The 13385-nt window shown below is 38.0% G+C and overlaps 1 protein-coding gene across 4 annotated transcripts in view; it reads left to right on the plus strand.

The window, feature by feature from the left end:
- Nucleotides 1-13385, plus strand: part of tex2 (testis expressed 2) — a 55963-nt gene that overhangs the window by 67 nt on the left and 42511 nt on the right. For 2 of the 4 annotated variants that reach the window (XM_079893387.1, XM_079893392.1), the window contains exon 1: nt 1-116. This exon is cut by the window's left edge and continues 67 nt beyond it. The gene's annotated coding sequence lies outside the window, so the exon portion shown is untranslated. Of the gene's footprint in view, nt 392-13385 lie in introns of all 4 variants that reach the window. The other 2 variants (XM_079893389.1, XM_079893390.1) reach the window with 2 other exon arrangements.

A 13385-nucleotide genomic window follows, 5' to 3' on the forward strand; every position in this document is an offset into this window, starting at 1 on the left:
CATTAGAAACTCAGACATGATCGCCGCCACGAGCGGGATCGATCGCATCGAGTATATAACGTGTTGGATGCTGGATTCTGCGTGTAGTTTCGGCAGGATAATGAAGAAGTGTAATGGTAAGAGATCGCGCCCTACACGCCCATCATCATCATCATCCTCCTCATCTGTGTGTCGTTGCTAAGCCGCATCTCCGTCTCGAGACAGTCGAGTATCATAGCAACCGTGAATCTTCACTGATGACCTGTGAGTGTCATCATCTGTTGATGCGTCGCGTGCGATTAATACGCGTCGGAAACTGACTGACAGCTGTTAGATGACTTACAGAGAGAGCCAGGAGGTAATATGGCATAATTACCATATTCATAAACCATGATACTTCACAGATTAGGAGGTACGTGTCCTATTACCTTGTAATTATTGAGTTATGTGAGCAGAAACGTTGTATTAGCGCGTTACATCTCCTGAATATGTTTTATCAACATGGTAGCATATCCATAGTTAGGCTAAGTAAGTTACTTTATTAGTGATTTCATAACCATTTTTTGGCTAAGTGAATCATATTCAGGACTAAAATACCATAGAAACCACAGTGATTGTTACAGTAAAATTGTGTGTGACTCGCTCTCAGCCGTCCGTTATCAATCAAAAACAGAAGTTTCTTTCATAATATCCTACTTTTCAAAACAATAAGCAGATTAACAAACTAAAAGTGAAAGGGATTTTCAGTGTAGACCTTAGAGAAATGTGTTCACATTCATAAATCAATGCTCTAAAAATAGAAAATGTCTGTTGTTTTGCGTTGTAAACACAGATTCAAGGCCAGGATAACTGGTTATTATATTTACCCGTTTCAACACTTGTTTATGTGTGATTCTTACAGTTGCCAATGAGTAGGTAAGTCTTTTTTATTTCTAAAGCTTTTTTTCCAGAGCAAAGTGCTTTACATCCGAATATAAAAACTTAAAGTAACGATTAATCGCGATCCAAAATAAAAGTTTGTGTTTACATAATATGTGTGTGTACAGTGTTGCATAATTATTTTTTATAAATAAATACACACTCACGCATGTATATATTTATGAAAAATGTGTTATTCTTATATATAAAATATATAAAACATTTATATATAATATAAGTTATTTATAAATAAATAAATATATATATATATATATATATGCAAATATTTCTATACATGTGTTTGTGTTTGTATACAAAATATATATACTCAGACATTACATTATGTAAACACAAACTTTTATTTTGGATCGCAATTAATCGCGATTAATCATTGCCAAGTACTAATAAAAAGGTAATCAAAATAAGAGTGACAGACATTATAAACAGACAATCAGATAGAAATGAGCACGTTTAAGCAAGTGTGTTTTCTTTCAGCTACTTATCAAAAGTGTCCCCAGATCTTAAATCCAATGGGAGAGCGAGGGACTTGCCGGCAAACAAGATTCCTGCTGGAATTATAATGTTGCAACAACTCTTTTATATAAACAGGAGCTCGACCGACACAATCACAAGAATCTTAAACCGAATTATGAATTTAACTGTAAGCCAGTCCAAAGATATTAAAATTGGTGTTGCACGTGACAAGAGAATTACAGTAATCAAGGCGAGTGGGAATGAAAGCAAAGTTGAGTTTTAGATTATTGTATTGAGTCAGAGGAACTTTATGCACTTTACGTATATGATTAATTCATACAAAGTTCATCAGTAATAACAGCATCTATTCCACCAAGCTTATCAACATTGTTATATCCATTACCGTGCCAGAGAGATTTCATGACAGAAATATATTTACTATTAAAATAAGCTCAATTGTGAAGGAAAAAAGAAAAGAAAACATTTTCTTTACTGACGCAATAAGATTTAAAGTGACGGTTCACCCAAAAAAAAAAAGAGAAGTCTGTCATCATTTATTCTCCGCCATGTTGTTCCAAACCCCAAAAACTTTAGTTAATCTTCGTTCGAAGCACAAATTAAGATATTTGAATGACACCTGGGACGTTTCTGTCCCTTCATTAAAACTTAAAAGATCCAAAAAGGTTATTTAGATCTGAACAATGATCGACACGCATACATAAAGCACACGCACTGATGCTCTCGTGTGCTTATTAAAAATATCTTAATTTGTGTTTCAGAGATTGTCCAATTAAAGTCTGATGGGTCTTAAAGTCTTAACATGAGCGTGAGTAAATTATAAAAACCATCATATATTACATGGTCATGTTCATGATAACACAGAGAGGAAGTATTGTATTGCTGAATTCACAGTTGTTGTGATACTTGTTGCTTTTAAAACCAGTTACTACGTACAAGAAAAGAAAACTATAGGCTACTAAACCATTTTTTTCCTCTCTGTCTTTCCCATTCAGCTCATGTTCAATTCAAAATCAAAAGGAACAATATAGTGTTGATAAAGCCAAGAATAGAGTTCATTTCTTTGAACATTAGACTACTGACATCTGCAGTGTTGGACAGAGACTGATATTATGCTGTCTCACACACACACACATTTAGAAGTGCACCTTTATTTGCTGTGTGCAAAAGTGTGTGTCTCATTAAAGCTGCATGAGCGTTGTGTGTGTGTGTTTGTTAGTGTTGAGTGACAGGACTAAAGCATAGCTCTCTGCAGTCAGTGCACACGTTATAACCTGCGTTTGGGTTACTCGTTGGGTCATCTTTAACCCAACATTATTAAGTAAATAGTCATCGAGTCAGTTGTTGACACTATAAGAGTACAGTGGGTCCGATCGCCTGTTCTCGGGAGAGTTTGATGAGAAATGCTCGCTCTTTTATTGCTCAGGATACTTCTTACACTGTAAAAAACGTTGGGTTATTTTTTAACCCAACCATTGGGTTACGCTCATCATTCATTTCAATTGTATAGGGTCGTATATTCAATTCAAGACTCACTGTATAGCGCTTTTCACAATACACATCGTTTCAAAGAGTCCACATTACAATTTAGAGTGATCTGTTATCAGAGGAAACGGTCTAAGTTATGGATTTCAGAAATGTACATATACAAAATCATAGTTAGCGAAAAAAGTATCAATTTAAATAATGTAATAATTGAATGCAGAAACAATGAGCTCATTGAAGTAATGAATACTTAGCATTAAAATGTAGCATGTTGATTCATTATGTTGGGTTATTTTCCAAATATGTTGGGTCATTTTAAACATTTCTAGCAATAACCCGGCTGTTGGGTTAAACAACCCACAGTTGGGAAGGCGCTATACCACCCCATAGTTGGGTTACTCGTTGGGTCATTTTTAACCCAACGTTATTGAGTGAATAGTCATCGAGTCAGTTGTGGACACACAGATCGCCTGTTCTCGGGAGAGTTTGATGAGAAATGTTAGAGTTTGTGTTGAGACGTCTGACGTTTGATTGCAGATAAATCTGAGCACAGGTTTGAGCCTCTAGAGGAGAAACCTGAGATCACTGCAGTCTTTCTCTGGCAGTGCAGAAGGAAAACCTGTAGACTTAGAGGGCTGTTTACACGACACCGCTTTCAACTAAAAACGTAACACTTTGTATGTGTCTTGGACGTACGTTTACACGACAACGCCATTTTGGACGCCTGAAAACGCACACTTTTGAAAACGGTTTTCAAAGTGCAAGTTTTTGAAAACGGTCTCTGTGTTTTAACAATAAAATCGTGAATCTGTGAAGACGATGACGTCATGCGCATGCGTATTACGTGTTCAGTCTATAGTGTTTCATCGCCATCTACTGGCCTGGCAGCAGAATACAGCGTTTTTAGCCGTTTTCGCGGATCCGTGTGAACGGGGATCGTTTTGACAATGGTGTCGTCTGTGCGTGGAAAACTCAAAGGAAAACCTTCTCAGTTTTAAGCATATCGTTGTCGAGTAAACGTATCCTTAAAGGGGGGGTGAAACGCTCATTTTCACTCAATCTCCTGTTAATCTTGAGTACCTATAGAGTAATATTGCATCCTTCATATCTCCAAAAAGTATTTTGTTTTATTAAATTTTTAACATAAAGATAGGCTGTACCGAGTCTTTCCGGAAAAAACCGAGCGGCTGGGGGCGGGCCGTGTGGGCGAAGCTTAGCTGTGCTAACGCACCGAGCTAGTGACAACACACAGAGACATTTGTTCAACAAACAGTTTTACTCACCGTCCGGTTCCAACGCACGACCGCGAATTTTTATCATTGTGACTGCTCGATCCTTAAGCATTAGACGATCTGCAAATCCGTAGATCTGGGCTTTGTTTATAAAACAATCATCGTCGAAAAGCAGGGAACAACAGTCTTTACACAACTCCGTTTATGCTCAGGAAAACAAACTCCATCCACGGGTTCCTTAACGCTGGGTTCTTTGGGAATCTGTGCAGGGTTGTCTTGCCCTGGCAACCAAAAACACACTTCTTTGGTGACATTGACTTCCCAAAAGCCGGGCAGGGCGCTTTGATGGCGAACTGCTTTCACTCTCTTGCTCTGGTCTACGAGTGCGCGCGCGGCCGCGATCTTACCGGAGAAGTGCCCTTAGAACCCATATAAGGAAATTCCGCCCTATCTTAGGTAAGACAGAGCCATACTCGAAAAAAACTTTCCGAAACTTGTGACAAACCGGAAGGAGTATTTTTGGAACAAAAATACTCCTTCAAACGTACAACTTAGTTTTTGAAACTTTGTCCATGTTTAGCATGGGAATCCAACTCTTTACCAGTGTAAAAAACTCAGTATGCATGAAATAGCATTTCACCCCCCCTTTAATAGTTCAGCCTGCATAAAATGAAAGTTCTGTCATCAGTTAGTGTCGTTCCAAACGTGTGTGACATTCTTTCCTCAACACAGAAGATAATAATTTGAAGAATGTTTCAGCTGGTTTTGTCTGTATTATAAAAGTCAAAGGGATCCAACCCTTTCAAGCTCCAAAAAGGACAGAAATGTAGCATGAAATTGATCCATATGCCTCGACTCTTGTGAAGCAACACATTTTATTATGATAAGCAGTTCAATATTTAATGCCTTAATTGACTCTCAAATCAATGCATTGATCAATGCTCTCATTCCCGATCTACGTCACATATTGTGCCAGAAACCTCAAATGCCGTGAGTTGGGCACATGACTTGCGAGAACCAGTGTGGTTCGCCATGAGATGATGTTTGTTCAACTTTCATAATGTGAACTTCTTTTTATGTTTCACTGAAGGAAGAAATTTGGAACAACATGAGGGTGAGAAAGCGATGACAGAATTAACTATTTAATTCCATTGCTGTCTTGGAGAAACTTTAATGTTCTCCATAATACTATTTCAAAGATTTCTAATTTTGTTTTGGAGTATCCTACAATAGGTTTACATGCATCCAAAGTAAAAAAAAAAAAAAAAATTCATAATTGAATTCATTGTAGCATCTGCTCTTTTCTCACAGTGTCGTTGGTGCATTCAAAGATTCCCCCTTTCTCTGCTCTAATTGGTCAGATGACCCAGTCTGCTGTGATTTGTCTACACGGTTGTGATTGGTCAGATGACCCAGTCTCTGTTGTGATTGGTCTACTCTTCTCTAATTGGTCAGATGACCCAGTCTGCTGTGATTGGTCTACACTGTTGTGATTGGTCAGACGGCCCAGTCTGTTTTGATTGGTCTACTCTGCTCTGATTGGTCAGAAGACCCAGTCTGTTGTGAATGGTCTACTCTGCTCTGATTGGTCAATGACCCAGTCTGTTGTGATTGGTCTACTCTGCTCTGATTGGTCAATGACCCAGTCTGTTGTGAATGGTCTACTCTGCTCTGATTGGTCAATTACCCAGTCTGTTGTTATTGGTCTGTTCTGCTCTGATTGGTCAGATGACCCAGTCTGTTGATATTGGTCTACTCTGCTCTGATTGGTCAATGACCCAGTCTGTTGTGATTGGTCTACTCTGCTCTGATTGGTCAGATGGCCCAGTCTTTTGTGATTGGTCTACTCTGCTCTGATTGGTCAGATGGCTCAGTCTGTTGTGAATGGTCTACTCTGCTCTGATTGGTCAGATGACCCAGTCTGTTGTGAATGGTCTACTCTGCTCTGATTGGTCAGATGGCCCAGTCTGTTGTGAAGGTCTACTCTGCTCTGATTGGTCAGATGACCCAGTCTGTTGTGATTGGTGTACTCTGCTCTGATTGGTCAGATGGCCCAGTCTGTTGTGATCGGTGTACTCTGCTCTGATTGGTCAGATGGCCCAGTCTGTTGTTATTGGTCTACTCTGCATTATGCAAACTTGTTACATTGTGACATAGGTTTGTAACTGGAAGTGAGAGTGGAATTGCTGACGACCCATTTAGGCAGTTCAGAATCTGTTCTTTCTTTTGGGAGACAATAACTTTTATCTGCACTCTGATATTTACATTTAAAAACAGCTGTATTACACACTGCATGAAAGGTAACATCCAGAAAAGCATAATAGGGATTAAAGAGATTTCATTTGTGATTCTTTTTTGTGTGCGTGTGTGTGATTTTTCTGTATAATCATCAAATACAGCTGCTGCATTTTATGATGGAGTATCAAGAAGCATTTACCATGTTTTGGCAATTGTGAAGTGTGTTTGTGTGGTGTGATGCATGAAATTGTCATCATCCATAATAATGATTATACACTGTAATATGAAATGGTAATGCAGTGTTGTGTGTCTATGCCATCCTCTGGCTTTTGTTGTGTGATCCATGACACCATACTCAGACTGGAGACTGAATGTGGCAGAGGTCTCGACATAAGTGCTAAAATTGTGATTGTGAACTTGTATTGATTTCAGGCACCTTTAGGGAATTGATCCGGTCTTTAAATTCATGACACTTCGCTCTGATGCAGTTTTACACCATATGTGACGCAAGTGCACAGGGGATAGTGACAGAGAGGGCCACGTCCTTACATTATGCTTCGAGGTGGAATATGGATGCACAAAAACCTGGAGCTTCTAGAAATGCTCTAAATGATCAGCCACACATTGTGAAAATTGTGAACTAGCTGAAAATCATTTGCTCTGATATGTGGTCTCTCAACTTGCTGATGACGTAAACAGATCAAATTTTATTGATGCAAACTGTGAGGGGTTTGGTGAACATGAAAGTCTCCACCAGGATAGAGTAAAATAAACTGTAGCTTCTGTATCACTCACCTTTTGACTAATGTGATAGTGTCCCAAAAGTCGTTTTTTTGTGGTTTGTTCACGCCATGTCGTAAATACCATAATTACACGTTTTCTACTTAAAAACGGTTCACGTCCTTGTACATCTCATAATTACAACTTGTAAACCCGTAATTATCCGAGAGCTTCGACTTGTACCACCTGACCACTGCAGATTCATATTGCCGTTGATAGTGTTGCCATAGAAACCCATAATTGCGAGTCAGAGAACGTGAACGAATCAGAGTAGAGAATGTCAAGGGTTGCTTTCTCGTAATTACGGCAATCACGACATAGTGTGAACGCAGCAATATATTGATTTTATCAAGCCAAACAACTGTCAAAATGACATTAGCAAAGCCCAAGTCGGCCATTTTGGATTGAATGTCATTTTTGGTGAAAAAAGTAGGATCTGAGTTTTTAAATAGTCCTCCAAAGTGGATTCATGTGACATTAAGCCAAGACATTGAAGATCTTTGATTTCTTGAACGGTGTTGCCATGGCTAAGGATTACATTTATGGTTAAAAAAAAAAAGAAGAAGTAGGAAAAAGGCTACAGGAAGAGTGTCAATATTGAGCATTGTCAGATTTAGATCTGATTGGTCCTGTGGGTCACAGTTATAGGCCACAAACATCTGGCAGCAGAAAGTGTCTTAGAAAGACTTAGTAGTATTTACTGGCTTAATAAATGCATTTACCCAGAATGCATCTAGAGCCACTGAGTAGTGATTGCTGCTTGCAACTATATTGTTTATTTTTTTGTAACAATCCATAATTACTGTATACTTTAATTGTATGCAAAAGAGTCATGTGAAAATTCAGTTAAGCGTGTCCTGAACTTTCGATGACAGAACGGAGTTGCACATGTTTGAGGTCACGGCATGTTGAAACAGAAGCTCATGAAATGCATCAGTAGTGTTCCTCTTTCTGCTCATTTGAGTTTGTCTTCGTCTCATTGGAGTGACGGAGGGAGAAATGTAATGGAGAAACCCTTTAGTGATCTGATATACGACGGAGCTCTGTAATATTATGCATATCAACTCTTAAATATTCTCTATGTGTGTGTGTGTGTGTGTCTGACTCAGCATTTACTGTGTGTTAATGTGCTTACAGTTAAAGGAATATTCCAGGTTTTCAACTTGAACGTCTAGGCTGCATGGTGTATGAGATATGTGGCGTTCTGTTCCTCAGTTTATAACAATGATCAAAAAGTGTTGAAAGTAATGCACTCACGATGGCGGTTACTTTGAAGTCTGTGGGGAGACATTCTGGAGGAGATAAAAGCACAAGTTCCCAACGCTAATGGTGGAAGTATCCGGCACTTTTTGGCGTGTTCGCACCGCAGGAACTGGGAACGATTTTAGTTATACACTGTAAAACCCAATAAGTTAACTCAACTCAAACTGATTGAGGAAACTGATTGCTTCAAACCATTTAAGTTTAAAAACAAATACAAATGAGTATTTTGAACTTATATATATTGAGTCATATTCACTCATAATTTAGTGTTGGTTTAGTCAATCATTTTGAGTATATGTAACTTGAATATTTTAAGTACATTCCATTAATTTAGAGCTAAAATAACAAATAGGTTATTCATAACTTATTCGGTGTAAGTTCTGCAGTTTTGCAGTTGCAGTTTTTGCAGTTAATATCACATTTTTTATTGTTACATTAACTTTTTTTTTTTGTTAAATAAGTTAAATGTACTCATTTTGTTTAGTGACTTTCAGTGTTAGGTTTTACAGTGTAGGACCGACTTTTGGGGGACTAAATTAGCTCCTACTTCAGAGTCGGGTCTTACCCAGGACAATAGGAACTACTGGTGATGCAAGTGTGTTGACTGGCCGGACACATGCCATATGAAACACCAGCACACGCCATTTTTAACACTAATTTTCCTTCTGGCAGTGAGAAAAATGGAAGCGCCCTGGTGGCTAGCTCCTGTAACTGAGTTTCTGTAACTATCCGATGTGAAAGCCCATATTTTATTGGTTTATCAGGTTTGTACTTTGTCCACAGCTTTCTTACCTGTTCCCAGTGGCTCTTTGCTTCAGGCTGAACTGACAGAAGAGCTGTTTCTTCACCTCTGTTTGCACTAAAATACTGATCATCCAGTTTGAAATGTTGACTACAAACACAAAGGATTGTCAGGTTTTGGGATCCTTCACTGGAAACCAAAAGTATTTTGCTCCCGCTAATGGCGCTAAACGTTTACTCTTTGAATTCTTGCATCCGGGAACAAGACAATAATCAACACCATTATGACCAAAAGTTTGCTAAGAAGTATTTCCTACTAAAGCAAGGCGGTATTAGACTCTGGTAAGTGTATCCATAGCAAACTGGTGGCAGTGGCCTTGGACGGCAACATGCCCAGTGCATTATGGGTGTTGAAGTTTTCATACCTATTTTGCTAAAGAGCATTTTTCTCTGTTTTCTCTACTTATTTAAAAACAAAATTGCTTTATTGAAAGCCCATTATGCCAGTGGTGAAGTACCCCTTTATTTTAGGAAGGAAATACAGGTATCTCAATGGTCTAATGTGTTTATTTAACTCCAAAATGCTGTGATTATATGAAATAAACGTGAGCACAACCGATCTATTGTGCGTTCCACAGGCTGAGCATTTACTTGTTGATGAATTATGATAGATTTTAAATTGTAGATGGTTGTAAGAGTGTGTATTTTATCTCCCTCATCTGAGCAGCTGGCAGTAGGAGCACATACACATTTCAAAATAAGAGTCCTAAGGTGTGTTTCGGGCTTGTTTATAATTAAAATTCCCGCATTTTTCACAAAAACTTTATTTTTATTGAGTGAGTTTACATGTACAACGTTCTTAACCCGATTATATGCTTATACATATGCTTATATATAGATTATATGCAGGTTTCGCCTGGCATTAACCTGATTTCTGTCGGCTTATTGAACAGTGCATGTGTGATATATGTGACAGGAACACATCCTTACTGTTAATTTAAGCACATGCGGACAGAGCGAGTGTTTTACAGTAAGGGCGGAGGAAATATATTAACTCTTTCTTGACCCAAAGAATGATAAAAGTGCTTTCTTATAAGAAGTGGTCAGTCTAAATGCGGCATCTATAATATGCTTGAGAGGAGAATATATATATAGAGCCGTAAGTTTCCCGCTGACATGTTGCAATACTCTTCTTCGGTTTTTAATGCTTTATTTAACATCACAAACGACATAACAAATTAAATACGTGGCCCCCTGTGCCGGGAGCAGCAGCTCATTTGCATTTAAAGGGACAGACACAAAAACGGTGCGTTTTTTGCTCACCCTCAAAAAGTGACAATTTTAACATGCTATATAAAAATATCTGTGGGGTATTTTGAGCTAAAACTTCACACACACACTCTGGGGACATCAGAGACTTATTTTACATTCTGTGAAAAGGGCATTATACCACCCCTTTAATATACATAATAGAAAGAAAGAAAGAAGAGCTTCAAATTCAGCGTATAGATTTTAGGAGAACTAGTGTTGAAGTCTTTTTCGGTATGTTTCATGTAAACAGTGTTTCATGGATCTGTAGTTGCGTCATGTTTCTTTCTGGTTGAACTCAGGACACCAGAGCATGAGTCAGCAAAACTAACCAGCGTTACTGTTTTAGCTTCTCATTGCACAAGTTGAAATCAGGGATATAACTGTAGACAAAGAAGGTCTGTATGCGATTTTACCACATTAATCTCATGTTAAAACGTGAAATGTTCTGGCCTAAGTGTTATTATGGTTGTGCTTTTGACACAGTGTTATACTCTAGTGTATATTTGCCAAGTGTTTTTACCATAAACATGTTTCCCTGTGCATATCACCATCGTAAATGAATCCACAGGCTGGTTTTAACTAACTGTTAAGGAGTGATTAAGCACATTTCACAGCAGGTTAGCTTTGGTTAATTCCTCTTGACCCGTGGACTCATGAGGTTCGTCAGGTCTCTAGACATTTACACTCGGTGAGCTCATTATATATAGCTCACTCTTCTCCGTACCCATAGTTACTGCTGCTCTTTCCCATCCTCAATTCATAATTAACTAATATATGTGTAATTCAGGTCACATTCTTTCAGTTTTGCAGGATATTTGCAGTCCTAAGATCTAACAAGAATGAAGCTGAACAATGTTATTATACATGATTGTAGAATATAGCCAAAATATTTGGTATTTTGACCATATCTATTAATAAAAATAGCATGTTGTCACACTGGATTAATGACATTATTTAAAATGGACACTAGTTTCTTTCTGAATAAACATTCCCGCTCTTATTGTGCGTATTGTTCTAGAGAATCTAGTTTTCCCACCTCCACATTCTCCACCTCTGACACAACTTTTGGGACACAGTTAGTGTATTATGAGCTGTTGTGCACCGGCACAATGGCACTGTGTTTTCATGAGGTCAGACGTACTTTCCAAACAACATCCCATGACCTTTGTACTCCATGACAAATGCAGTGAATTATAACACACTCTGGAAAACAAACCCAGGCCATTTCACCCTAAAATCCACAGATACAAATAACGTGTTAACATTATTAACTAAACTACATTTGCCCCTAAAACTTATTTTATTTAGCAAATGTTGTGTGGAAAGCTTAGGTTTCCTGGTCCAGTCCAGACATTGCATACATATATAATCACAATCACTGCAATAATGATCCAATCATAGACTCTTAAGCATTTGAATATTAAAATTCAAACAGAGACTTAATATGAGTGAATAATAACCTTACAATATACACAAACAGTAAAAAGAGTAGACGACATGTGTGATATGCATCACAACAAACATTACACAAAGAGATTGACTGACAGTAGGGCAGTGTTGCGTAGAAAAGCACAGTTACAGTGCATTGTGGGAGTATTGTGGTGTATTAGTTTAACGGTCTTATAGCTTGAGGGAAGAAGCTGTACATTATGTCTGGACATTTACTACTTTACATAAATTACTTTACTACAATTATTTTTTTGGTGAAAATTATTTAAATTAGCATTATTAAAGCCAGTGCAACAAATACTACACATTATGTATGGTTTAAATAACATATAATTGTTTTGTCAGATTATAATAATCACTTATTTTTCAATAAAAATAATGTCTGAGACTTAAAATACGCTTCATTGTCATTATTTAAAATATAATTTCCAGACAACAGAAACGAGTCGATAACCTCTCCTGTCTTGGCGGTGGACAAGCTGTGAGCGTTCGGTTTTATTGATTGTGAACTCATTTGCCTTTGTACAGGTACATAGACATTAGTGTCTGCAGATTTGACTATATTGTGTAGTGAGGCCACGTTAGTTTCCTCAGACATGCAAATGCAGATGGTTTGGTCTAACATATGGTTTTGGTTTGGTTATTTGGTACTTATGAAGGGTGTATTACTGTATTTGAATATACACTGACCGGCCACTTTATTAGGTACACCTTGCTAGTCCCGGGTTGGACCTCTTTTGCCTTCAGAACTGCTTTAATTCTTCATATGTGAGCCTGGACCACAAAACCAGTCATATGGGTCAATTTTTTTTAATTGAGCTGTATACATCATCTGAAAGCTGAATAAATAAGCTTTCCATTGATGTATGGTATAGGACAATATTTGGACGAGATACGACTATTATGAAAATCTGGAATCTGAGGGTGCAAAAAAATCCAAACATTGAGAAAATCTCCTTTAAAGTTGTTCATTTATGTTGGCGATTGTGCTGAATTCACTCACAAAAATACATGTTTTATATATTTACGGTAGGAAATTTACTAAATATCTTAATGGAACTTAATATCCTTTACGAAAAATCGACAATTTTGACCCATACAATGTATTGTTGGCTATTGCCACAAATATACCCGTGCGACATGTGACTGGTTTTGTGATCCAGGCTCACATATGTGTTCAGAGATGCTCTTCTGCTTGAAGGTTTGGTGTGTTGTGTGTGTTCAGAGATGCTCCACTTCTGCAGACCTCGGTAGTATCGAGTGCTTATTTGAGTTACTGTTGCCTTTCCATCCAGTCTGGTCATTCTCCTCTGACCCTTGACATCAAACAAGGCACTTTTACACACACTCACTGGATATTTCTCCTTTTCTGACCCTTCTCTGTAAACTCCAGAGATGCTTGTGTGTGAAAATCCCAGTAGATCAACTGAAAAACTGCAGTTTCTGAAATACTCAGACCAGCTCGCACTTAAAACCATCTTTCTTCCTCATTCTGGA

This window comes from Squalius cephalus (assembly GCF_949319135.1).
Source record: "Squalius cephalus genome assembly, chromosome: 1".
Classification (NCBI taxonomy): Eukaryota; Metazoa; Chordata; class Actinopteri; order Cypriniformes; family Leuciscidae; genus Squalius; species Squalius cephalus.